Source organism: Arachis stenosperma, chromosome 3 (genome assembly GCF_014773155.1).
Source record: "Arachis stenosperma cultivar V10309 chromosome 3, arast.V10309.gnm1.PFL2, whole genome shotgun sequence".
NCBI lineage: Eukaryota > Viridiplantae > Streptophyta > Magnoliopsida > Fabales > Fabaceae > Arachis > Arachis stenosperma.
Window position 1 is genome coordinate 110,113,721 of NC_080379.1, and position 13,596 is coordinate 110,127,316.

The window sequence follows — 13,596 nt, forward strand, 5'->3', positions numbered from 1 at the left end:
TCTAAGCACACAAACAGCCTCACCTCTGACGACAGTACCTGATCTGCATTGTTGGTTGTCTTCAGCAATTGATGGCTTCGCCGTCTCTGTCAATGGAAAGAAGGTACCCGTTGTATTATCACCCTTCACTTGATTTACAAATATCTCCCTTTGTTTCATCATAGGTCTGCTATTTTCTTTGAAGGACATCCCCCAATTTTGCGTGTTTCGCTAAATTACCGCAGTGTTGTTGTTTGGCACAGGGTTACCGGGGATGAAGATACCACTGGGGGCGTGCGTGTCGCTGAGGAAGCAGAAATGTGCGATGGAGCAGACCACGGAGTTGGATCGTTTGAGGGCGAAGGCTTTGCAGGGATGGAGTCGGACGAGTACGACTTTCAGGAAGATGAAACAGAACACCGATGACTTACATCATCTACTCTTTTTCTTGCATGAAAAGGACAATAAAAAAGGCATAATCTCATTTGATCATTGCAATTCATGTCTTAATTGATGAATATCATAGTACATTGCTTTGAAATGAGTTTGTGCTGAATTTAAGGTGGAGAAGACATCAAAAATGGGAAAGAAAACAACAAAACAAGTGGGGCGTGTGAAGCAGGCGTGCCACTTGGAACAAACGCCACAAAAATGTATTGGCGTGGCACGCCAGAAGCTGGGCGTGGCACGCTGGTACAACATTCCAGAGAGCAAAAATGAAGACCATCGAAGGGGCGTGGCACGCCAGAAGCAGGGCGTGGCATGTCAATTCGTTACTAGAAGAACCATCACTATGGCGTGCCACTTTGTGTCGAAGGTGTGGCACGCCAGCCCCAGAGTTCACCTGGGCGTGCCACTTGAGGACCAAGGCGTGGCACGCCAAGCCTATGAGACCCACAATTGAATGGGCGTGCCACTTGAGTAACAAGGCGTGGCACGCCAGTGAACAAGGAGACAATGCAAAAGCTGGGCGTGCCACTTGGTATCGAAAGCGTGGCACACCAGCTCAAGAAGTCCCACTAAGGTGTGCTACTTGAGAGATGAGGCGTGGCACGTCAGCACCTAAAGAGGCCAAATAAAGCTGGGCATTCTACTTGGTATCGAAGGTGTGGCACACCAGCTCAATCATCTTACTTTCGTGCCACTTGAACATCCAGGCATGGCATGTCAACTTCTGGGACCATGGCAAATGAAAGGCGTGACACGCCAGTCTCATGGCGTGGCACGCTGGTAGTGTTTTCCAGAGGAGGAATTAAAGGACCACTGAACTCAGGCATGCCACTTGGGAGATGAGGCGTGGCACGCCAGCAAGATGATGGAGCAAATGAAGGGCGTGACACGCCAGTCTCATGGTGTGGCACTGACGTTAGGATTTTTGCCAGTAAAGAAGTTCATAAAAACAGTCGCGTTGTAGATATAGTCTCTAAACCGACAGAAATCCCTTCGTACAAATATTTGGGTGTCACAAGTAACAAACCCCTTTAAAAATTGTTAACCGAGTAGTCAAACCTCGGGTCGTCTTCTCAAGGAACTGCAAGGGGGTATGTTCTTATTATTGGCTATAAAGGTTGTAATCGGGGTTTAGAAGATGAGAAGCAAGTGATTTAAATGACAATTAATTTAAATGGCGATTAAAAGTAATTAATAACTGTAAAAACAACTTTTGGCAAGGTAAGAGAAATTGGAAGTCCAACTTGGTGATCTCTCTCAATAATAATGAAAGTTGTATCTAATTTCCACTTAGTCAACCTTTAAAGTAAAGGAAAGTCAAGGGACTAATTAGTTGACCTTCGAATCCTATTTATTTCCTAAGAAAAAGTTGGGATTATCAAAGTTCAGTTCAATTAGCAAGATAATGATTATCAATTATGCTGAGTTTGATAACTGTTGAGTTACTGATTTCTTAACGAAGACCAAAAGAGAAAAAGTAAATTATTGGAATAAAAATATCTTCCAATCGGAAACAATGATAATTAAAAGGAACAATCATAAACTAGAATACTTCAAATATCATTAATAATAATCTGTAACATGGAATAATTCATAACTTGAATCATAAAAGTAAATAATCAATTCAAAGCTGGAATAAATAAACACAGTGAAAGGTAATCTTAAAACAAAGGAATATAAAACCTGGATCGAGAGTCACTCTTAAAAACAAAGAGAAGTCCTAAATCCTAAGAGAGAGAGGAGAGAACCTCCCTCAAAACTAAATCTAAATCATTGAAAATAAAAATGCGAGCTCTTCCTGAATGGATGCATTCCCACACTTTATAACCTCTAGTCTATGCTGTCTGTACTTGGATCTGGGCCAAAAGGGCTTCAGAAATCGCTGGGGCATATTCTGTAAATTCTGATTCGTGGCCTCTATCACGCGTCCGCGTGGGTCATGAGGTCGCGTCATTCGGAGCTTTTCTTTGCCACGCAGTCGCGTCAGTCACGCGTTCGCGTCGTATGCGTTCTGCTTAAGGCGTGCGGTCGCGTCAGTCATGCGGCCGCGTCGCTGCTTCTTTGCCTTTGGCACGCGATCGCATCGTCCATGCGATCGCGTGGGTGCCAGTTTCTTTGAAGCTCCGTTTCGCATTTTCCTTCCATTTTTGTATGTTTCCTTTTCCATCCTTTAAGTCATTCTGCCTTAGAAAATCTGAAACTACTCAACACACTAATCACGACATCGAATGGAAATAAATGTAATTAAAATAATTAATTTTAAAGCTTAGGAAATATGTTTTTAACATACATCACATAATAAGGAAAGGAAAGTAAAACCATGCAATTAATATGAATAAGTGGGTGAAGGATTGAATAAATCACTCAAACTAAGCACAAAATAACTCATGAAATATGGGTTTATCAACCTCCCCACACTTAAACAATAGCATGTCCTCTTGCTAAATCCAAGATGAAGATTAAGGTTAGGTTAAAGTGGTGGAATGTTATGCAATGCAACTTATTCTAAATGTATCTACCTAAATGAGTCATGCAATTCCAATTTATCCACTCATATATAAAGCTTACATGTAGCCAAATTAATTCACATTCTCAAGGAGTCATATGTATATATAGCCAACCCTCAAATAATAAAGCATTTTAGCAAATGAGATGGGAAAGAAAAATATTGTACAAACTTGCAAAACAATTAGTAATTTAAGCACAGATATATGTTGATGAGTTATTGAACCCTCACTGGATTTTGTGTTTACTCTCTAGTCACTCAGTGTTTATTAGGTTTATTCACTCTACTTTTCTTTTTATTCTTACTTCCTATAACTTTGTTTTTCATCTAACCAATCAACAATTATAGAGTATAGTCATACCAAAAATCATGAGGTCTTTAATTAAGGTTGTAATGGGGCCAAGGTAAAGGTAAGGACTTATGTATAGGGATAAGTGAGCTAATAAGTGAATCCTTAATTAGACTAAGATCTTACCTAACATACATATTTAATACAACAAAATTTGTTTACCTATTTTTCCATATTTTTCCACTTGTTGTTACATGCTCATGCCTCAATTATTATTATTATTATTATTTATTTATTTATTTATTTATTTATTTATTTATTTATTTATTTTGCACATGGTAATTGAGTCACTTTGATTTCTCATGAGCATGCTTCCAAAAATTTCTAAGTTATTTTATTTCTTTCAACTTTTTTTACCTTTTGTTTCTATCATCCATGTTCCCAAAAGGTTTTCCACAATTTACTCTATTTATAATTTTCTATCTTGAGCTAACCAAGGATTCACTTGGGATTTTCTTTTGTTTTTCTGCTTAAGGCTAGTAATTTGGCTAAATAGAATAAAGGGGTTTTAAAAGGCTCAAGGGGGGCTAACAAGGGTGATGTAAAAGGTAAGCTATTTTTGGGGTAAGTGAGCTAAAATCAAATGATGGCCTCAATCATTCTTTTGGTATGTATCTACATTCTATATTCTATAATTGGACATATAGATTAAAGCAAAGTAAAGAACATCAGAATAAAAAGAAGCGAAACACACAGGAATAAAATTATGGTTTAAATGCAACCATACAATTAAGCTCAAGACTCACAGGCTGTGTGTTCTCCAACTCAAGCATCATATATCATTCATATATGTTATGCAGGTTTAGTTAAACATTCCCATTATTCTCATAAAAAAAAATTATTTAGGGTGGCTTTTAAAGTTTTAATGTTCCTCCTTGATGAAATGTTGTCAGCTTAACTACATCATGTAATGCTTATATATACAAGGTTTATGGATTTAAATCTGTTATGTTCAATTTCCTAACTTACTTCCTTTTTATATTTTTCAATTTAGACTATGCTATCTTATGTTAAAAAGGGTAAACTATACTAATTAATCCACTAATAAGTTAGAATTGCAAACTAAACTAAATAACTAAAATAAACTAAATAGCTAAAATATGAACTAAAAATGAAAAATGCAGAAATAGAGTGGAAATACATCAAAGTAGCAATGTATAAGTACTCAGAAAATAACAATAAAAAGGAAAAATACAGAAAAATATCCAAAATAAAAGAAAAAGAGATGTAGTGGTTCACCAAAATAAAAACGCCAGAGATGGTGACCTCCCCACACTTAAAATGAAGCATCGTACCTGATGCTCAGTCAGGCCGGGTGTGAAGGGGGTGTCATCACTGGTAGGGGTAGTAGCTGGAGGTGCTGTGGTGGGGGTGGGCTGAGGGTCTGGCTGCTGTAGAGGAGGTGCTGACTGGATCGGGATCTGCGGATCTGCAGCCTCAATCCGATGTGGGACCTCCTGGTGTGGGGCAGCCTGCTCTGCGCCTGCCTGCTCTGCGCCTGCCTGCTGATGGGTCTCCGCCTGGAAATGAGTCTCCTCCTCGTGCTCATCCTCCTCCTCCTCTGATGGCTCAGATGGTGTGTCGGGCTCGAAGGGGATGTCAGCGCCCTGTCGGATCATCAGCTTCAGATTCGTATAGCGACGCTGGCTGCGACGCTCCAATCTCTCATACCGGTGCTGTTTACGGCGCTCCATCTGATCAAGCTGGCAAAAAAGGCGGTGCACTAGGCGGTATACGGGCTCTAAGGCAGGTGGAGGGGCAGTGGTGGCAGCAGGGGCAGCAGTGGATGAAGAGGGTCCAGCGAACGGTGGGGCTGTCTCATCAGTAGCAGTGAATGGTGGTGGTCTGTAGCCCAAAGCTAGGAAGTTCCTGCTGTGAGGAATGATCTTCCTGCAGTCCGCTGCTGGTGGTCTCTCATCGGCATCCTCCCATGGCACGTCAGCCTGACGGCCTAGCTGTGTAACCAGATAAGGAAAAGGGAGGGTGCCTCGGATATGGACCCTGGCCATATAATGCCGGATGAAGCGTGGTAGATAAAGGTCCTTACCTTCCATCACACACCATAAGAGGGTGATCATGGCAGCCGGAATCTCCGTCTCATGAGTACTCGGTATCACATAGTTGCTCAAGATTTGATGCCAAAGCCGAGCCTCATCATTTAGGTACACCCTCTTGATCCCTCTGGGCATGGTGGTGTCCTGACCCATCTCCTAGGGAACAGTCGGGTCGAGAGCTATCCAGGCCTTCACAGCATCCCAATCAAAACGCAGCAAGCGCATGTCCTCCTCAGCCTTTTTATAACCATCAGGCTGATCGGTCTTGGCCGAGAGCTGGAGAATGTGCTCTATGGCCTCCTCAGTGACCAAAATCGAGTTTCCTCTCAGGTTCACTGCATCTAGGATAGTAAAGTAGTAGTTGCAGTAGAATTCCCTAACCCAAGATGTATTAACCTCTGCCAGTGCTCTTTCCAGAAAGAACCATCCTCTTTGCTTGATTTGCTCAGTGGTGTACTGTCGGAGGGCTTCTGGAATCTTCAGAGTTCTCTCCAGGTATAGGTTCCTAGAGGTTGCAAATGCCGGGTACTTCAGCTCACAGTACCGGTTTGCAAATTTTGTGGGATCATTTGCAGGGAGCAGCTGGTCAGCTTTTTTCTGCTGTGTAAAGTTCTTCTCCCGCCATGAAGAATCATGCATTAAGTCAATGATGGACTGGGAGGGATCTCCTCTTTTACGCTTGCCAGTAGCCTTGCTTTTCCCTTTTCTCTGTGAGGTGGACATCCTAGAAAACAGAAAACCAGGAAATATAAAAATATGAAAGCAAATAGGCAATGAAACAAAGAAACTCAAAGCGGCAAAGGAGAATGAGAATGAGGTAAATGAGTTAGGTAAAGGTGTATTAACGAATGTAAAGCAGTTTAAAAGTGTGAAAGGAATAACGTACAATCCAAAATGTATCAGAATTCAAGTTATATAGAAAAACAATCAATATGCCATGGATAGAAAGTTAGGGGAAAGTGGAAAGTCAGAAAAGGGATTTCAAAAGAAATTAGTATGGTTAGAATTTGAAAAAGGAAGTTAGGAAGTTAAAATTAGTGAGTCAGTAAAAAGTGGGTTAAGGTAAGTGGCATAAAGAAAATATTCCATGTAACCAGGATTCACAGGTATGAATAGAAGTAACTCATAACCAAATAAGGAAAACAATCGGATGCTGATTCAAAGAGATATAAAGAAGAATTGGAATCAGAACATCACAGATGCAGTTGAAAAACCAGGAAATCTAAAGGATAACAAAGCATGCCTAAGCACTCATGAAATGGTCCGGGTAAAGCAGAGTAAAATAGAGTTCAAATTGCCAAACCAAAACATGAATGAAAATATTTTATAGAAATTTGGGCAGCATTTCGGCTAAATATGGATTATCCCGAAAAAAAACAGCAATCAAAGCAGTTCATATGAATTAAAAAGTCAAGCTGCAGGTACATATAGATAATATAAACATGAAAATTCAATGTAAAAAGCAGCAAGATACAAGAAATACAGCATATGAACAAGATATCAACAACATCATATTTGCAAATATGATAAAACAGAAGCAAGAACAGTGCAAATAAACAGACCTAAATCCACTAACCACAGTCTAAACTACCTAACAACCTAAAATCCACTACAACATGCATATCTAGCTAGCCTAATCATGAACATAAACGAAAAAGAAAATAAGAAAAACAACGAATGGATAAAAAGAGTGCGTGCTGCGGAACCTGGGAAGCGAAAGAAGTAGAACGGGACGGAAAAGTGGGTGGGTGGTGGCGGCGGTGGCTTTCGGTGCGGTGGAGGGCACGGCGGCGCGGAGGGGCAGTGGTTAGGGAGGGGAAAAGGGAGGTGGTGATGGGGTTGGGGGTGGGTGCGGCTGGTTGAAGGGGGTGGTGGTGGACGGCGGCGGCGGTGTGTGGTGGCGCGGAGGGGGGCAGTGACGGAGGAGGGGTTGAAGGGGAAGAAAGAAGAAGAAAGGAAGGGGGGAGAAAAAAAGGGGGTTGGGTGGCGACTATGGGTGGACGCCGGTGGTTAGGCGGTGGGGGCGGTGGCGGCGAGGGTGGCTGAGTGGTGGTTGAGGGTTGAGGGAAAAGAGAGGGGGAAGAAGATTGGGGGGGTGGGCTGCGCGAATTGGGGTTTCGCGTGACCTGGGAGAGTTATATTTTGAAATCCACGCGGCCGCGTGGGGCACGCGGTCGCGTGGTGGGGGTGAAAATGGAGGTGACACGATCGCGTGGGTCGCGCGATCGCGTCGCTGGAAGTTGTGCTAAACGCACGACTCCAGCGCTGTTTCAGCGCAACTCTCTGTCTCCTTCGAGGTTGTAGTGCAATCCATGCGACGCGATCGCGTCACTCACGCTGTCGCGTGGGATATTGTTTTTGCAAATGACGCGATTGCATGGGGCATGCGATCGCGTGGGCCAATTTGTGCAAAACGCACAGGGGCCGCACGATTCCAGCCTAACTTTCTGGACGTTGGATTTTTACGCCGATCTTCAGGTCACACGGCCGCGTGGGTCACGCGGTCGCGTGGGTTGTGTTTTCGCAATAGGACGCAATCGCATGGGGCATGCGATCGCGTCGTACACCCTTTTTTTTTGTGCATGAACAATGCAGAATACAGTGATTAATATGAGTGCTATGCATGATTCCAGGTTCACTAAAGTAAAATGAAAAGGAAATAAAAATAAAAACAAACAACCTGAAATAAACTGAAAAGGAAACGACCATACCATGGTGGGTTATCTCCCACCTAGCACTTTTAGTTAAAGTCCTTAAGTTGGATATTGGAGGAGCTTCTTGTTATGGTGGCTTATGCTTAAATTTGTCCAAAAATCTCCACCAGTGCTTGGAATGCCAATAGCCTCCGGGGTCCCAAACTAGGCATGTGAAGCTTCTGAGCAGCTTCAAACAGATTTTTAGGTTCCCGGGGTGATAAATGTCAGAATAAACTCCAGGATTCCAAGCCTTGCTTTTAAATCCGCCTCCGTCTTGATCTACCTGTTTCCATCCGGGCGGTTTAAAGAGTAGAATCTCACCATGGTAACCAAACGTTTTCCGTGATCCATGCAATTGAGCATGATACCAATCCGTGTACTTCGAGGTAAAGCGTGGAACTTTATTTAACCTTGTGCACCAGCTCTGAGTACGAGCCATTTCCCTCTTACTCTTAAAGCCGCAGAGAGCTCTAAGTTGGCCATCTGTTTCAAGCAAACCATATTCAAGTGAATAAGTAAAGTTATAAGTTAAGGATTGTACCCACTTGAAGCTTGTATTAGGTGGTAGTGGCCTTGGGATAGGTGTTTCGGGTGGTTCTGTAAGTTCTATTCCCTTATGCTCTTCTGTGAATTCCTCCACACCCTTGCAAGAGTTCTCAATTGTATCTATGTCCTGGTCGAAGTCTCCTATGTCTTCCTCATCACTTAAGTCATAGATTGGAGGTTGAGAGAAGTCTACCTCTGCATCATCTTCGCATTCACTTGGGGAAGATTCTTCGATCTCAGAGAATTCACTTGCGGATGCAAGTTCATTACCAAGAGAGCTAGACTTGTGGTTGTCATCATTAAGGGAATTCGCTTCTTGGATTATTCCGTCTGATTCTTCATAAACGACTTGCCTTGGGGATTGTGTACCATCCTCCTCAGCATTAATTGTAACGTCCCTGACGGAGTTCTCCTTAGTTCTGGATTCTCATGGAGGTTCAGCATCTCCTAGATCCTCAACCAACTCTTCTTCTTGGACAATGACAGCTTCTACTATTTGTTCTAGTACGAATTCATTCTCTGCCTTGTCCATTGGGGTTTCTGGTATCTCTTTCATGCTTCGTTCTTTATTAGACTGTCCACATGGGGCTGTGGCTGATCCTTGTGTATCTGAGCACCTAGAAATCCATTGAATTACTGCTTGCTCCAGTTGTTGAATGGTTGTTTGAAGATTATCTACTGTGTCCTTTAGGCGAACCTCTGCTTCTCGGGTTGCTGGACTTGGACATGATACAAAATAGGATGGTAGTGATTGGGAGTGATTGGGTTGGTATTGGGGTAAGGAAGGATCATATGGTGGCGAATGGTGAAAAGAAGCTTGTGAGTGTGGTGGTTCGAGGTTATGTTGAGAGGGTGGCCTATATGCACGGGGTGGGGCTTGTTGATAGTTACAAGGTTGTCCACCGTATCTTTCAGCTGGGTATGCATTGTAGAATGGTCTTTGTCCAGGATATCTCGGAGGGTGTTGTTGCCTAAAGGGTTGATTAGATCCTCTTGGCTCCATCCATCCTTGATTGGTATGACCTTGATGCATATTCCTGCTATAACTTCTATTTCCTTCAACAAAGTTAGAACCAAACTCAAAGCGAGATGGGTGAGAGTTCATGGCAGCAAATAAAATTAAAAAGGAAAATTAAAAATAAATAAACAAACAAAAGAAAAATATTTACAATAACCAATAATAAGGCACACGTTAGCAGTTCCCCGGCAACGGCGCCATTTTGACGTTAGGATTTTTGCCAGTAAAAAAGTTCATAAAAACAGTCGCGTTGTAGATAAAGTCTCTAAACCGACAGAAATCCCTTCGTACAAACATTTGGGTGTCACAAGTAACAAACCCCTTTAAAAATTGTTAACCGAGTATTCAAACCTCGGGTCTTCTTCTCAAGGAACTGCAAGGGGGTATGTTCTTATTATTGGCTATAAAGGTTGTAATCGGGGTTTAGAAGATGAGAAGCAAGTGATTTAAATGACAATTAATTTAAATGGCGATTAAAAGTAATTAATAACTGTAAAAACAACTTTTGGCAAGGTAAGAGAAATTGGAAGTCCAACTTGGTGATCTCTCTCAATAATAATGAAAGTTGTATCTAATTTCCACTTAGTCAACCTTTAAAGTAAAGGAAAGTCAAGGGACTAATTAGTTGACCTTCGAATCCTATTTATTTCCTAAGAAAAAGTTGGGATTATCGAAGTTCAGTTCAATTAGCAAGATAACGATTATCAATTATGCTGAGTTTGATAACTGTTGAGTTACTGATTTCTTAACCAAGACCAAAAGAGAGAAAGTAAATTACTGGAATAAAAATATCTTCCAATCGGAAACAATGATAATTAAAAGGAACAATCATAAACTGGAATACTTCAAATATCATTAATAATAATCTGTAACATGGAATAATTCATAACTTGAATCATAAAAGTAAATAATCAATTCAAAGCTGGAATAAATAAACACAGTGAAAGGTAATCTTAAAACAAAGGAATATAAAACCTGGATCGAGAGTCACTCTTAAAAACAAAGAGAAGTCCTAAATCCTAAGAGAGAGAGAGAGGAGAGAACCTCCCTCAAAACTAAATCTAAATCATTGAAAATAAAAATGCGAGATTTTCCTGAATGGATGCATTCCCACACTTTATAACCTCTAGTCTATGCTGTCTGTACTTGGATCTGGGCCAAAAAGGGCTTCAGAAATCGCTGGGGCGTATTCTGTAAATTCTGATTCGTGGCCTCTGTCACGTGTCCGCACTCGGTCGCGTCATTCGGAGCTTTTCTTTGCCACGCGGTCGCGTCAGTCACGCGTCCGCGTCGTATGCGTTCTGCTTAAGGCGTGCGGTCGCGTCAGTCATGCGGCCGCGTCGCTGCTTCTTTGCCTTTGGCACGCGATCGCGTCGTCCATGCCATCGCGTGGGTGCCAGCTTCTTTGAAGCTCTGTTTCGCATTTTTCTTCCATTTTTGTATGTTTCCTTTTCCATCCTTTAAGTCATTCTGCCTTAGAAAATCTGAAACTACTCAACACACTAATCACGGCATCGAATGGAAATAAAGGTAATTAAAATAATTAATTTTAAAGCTTAGGAAACATGTTTTTCACATACATCACATAATAAGAAAAGGAAAGTAAAACCATGCAATTAATATGAATAAGTGGGTGAAGGATTGAATAAATCACTCAAACTAAGCACAAAATAACTCATGAAATATGGGTTTATCAGGCACGCTGGTAGTATTTTCCAGAGAGGAAGAAGAGGAGCCAATGAACTCAGGCGTGCCACTTGGATGACGAGGCGTGGCACGCCATCAAGAGTGTGAAGCTTTAAGAAGGGCGTGGCACGCCAGACATTGGGCGTGCCACGCTGGTACAAATTTCCAAAAGCATGGAGATAAGGAAGATGACCTTGGTCATGCCACTTGGTGTCAAAGGTGTGGCACGCCATGTTACTTGGCCATTTAAAATATCCTGGGCATGCCACTTTGGCTTGAAGGCGTGACACGCTAGTGGTTAAACAGAGGATAGCGTGCCACTTGAATGAAGAGGCGTGGCACGCCAAATCAGAAACAGAAGGAGCGTGACACGCCAGAGAAGCGCCAGTCACACGCCAGCTGGAAGATCACATTTGTTGAGTTTCTTTTCCCTCCAAATTGTAATTTTCTTCACTTTTGTAATTTTCCTTTATTTTCTAGATCTAGGAAGTATAAATACCCTTGGAAGTATTGAAAAAGGGTTAGCAAGTCATAAAGTTTAGTTTTGGGGGATTTTACTTTTACTTTCTACACTTCATCTCTTCCATCTTTTGTACTTTCTCTTTGAGCTATGAGTAGCTAAATTTTCTCTCATTGAGAGAGGGAGCTCTATTGTACTTGATGGATTAATGATAGTGAATTTCTTCTTCTCTTCATCTTCTCTTTGATTTGCTAGAAGAAATTTCGATTTTCATGCTTAGTGTTCAATTAACTTGGAAAAGAGATTGAATGCAACATGGGTTTCATGGGAACCTTGGAAAAGGAAACATGAAACCATGCTAGAAATCCCTTCTCACACTTGAGTAGAATCCGATTTTGGTGTTTGGATATGGTGACATACAATCCTCCCTCTACTTGGACCTATGATGATGTGTGGTATAATCAGGGACCAAGCATATCTCTCTTCATGAGCAATTAGACCAAGGAATTGGCTATTGATCAAGATCTGAGAGATTGAGTCGCCAAGGGATTGGGGCTCAATCAATAATGATTGCCAAGAGGTCAATGAGTTGCATGATTGAAGAGGATATGAGCTGGATTTAATCCAAAGAGACAATATCTCCTGATCTCAATAAATTCTCCCATTCTTATCTCTCCCATTCTTTTATAGCTTTGCTTACATTCTGCAAAATCCCATTCCCCTTTACATTCCTGTTATTTCCATTTCTGCATTTTATTGCTTTCTTTTATTCCTTTGCCATTTATGTTCTTGCCATTTATAATTCTGCACTTACAACTTATCCTATTGAGCTTGACTAATTCACCAATTGATTAAAATTACTCAAATCTACAAATCTTTGTGGATACGATCCCACTCCACTGTGGGTTAATACTTGACGATAATTTTGGTATGCTTGCTAAGAGCGGATTCATCAATATTATTTGGGGGAGTGAATTCCAAACTCATCATGTTTTATGGCGCCGTTGTCGGGGATTAGTTTGAATTTGACAATTATTAAACTGATTGGAGAGCCAGATTAAGCTATTTTTTCCCTTAATTGTTTTCTTATTCATTTCCTAGTGTAGCCTTTAAATTCCTTTCTAATTTCTGTTTTTCTTTTTTTTTGTCTTTCTGAGATTTTTTTAGCTATTCATTGTTTATACTTTCACTCTTCTAACTATTTGATTAATTGCATCACTCAAGCTAATCACTAATTTTAACTAAGGAGATTCCTTCACTTGCTCTTTTCTTGCTGTGTGTTGACTGTATGACAGGTAGAAGGGGAAAGACTTCATCCTCTTTTGATAGTGAACCTGAGAGAACCTTCCTTAGATTAAGGAGGGAGGCTAGAGGCAAGGGTATAGTTGGAGAAGAACCAGTAGAGGAAGATCTAACAACCACCATGGAAGATGAAGCGCATGAAGATGTTGGAGGAAGAGTTGGAAATCAAGCTGGGCAAGAGAGGAGAGTCTTAGGCTCCTATATCAACCCAAATCCAGGAAACTGTGGCAACATCATCCTCAAGCCAACAATCCATGTCAACAATTTTGAGTTAAAACCTCAACTCATCACACTAGTCCAGAATAACTGCTCATATGGAGGAGGTGCTCAAGAAGATCCAAATCAACATCTCAACACATTCTTGAGGATATGCGATACTGTAAAGTCTAATGGTGTACACCTTGACAACTACAAACTACTTCTGTTCCCTTTCTCGCTCAGAGATAAGGCAACAAAGTGGTTAGAATCATTCTCCAAGGAGAGCCTAACCACATGGGAGGATGTTGTGAACAAATTTCTAGCAAGATTTTACCCTCCATAGAGGATCAAC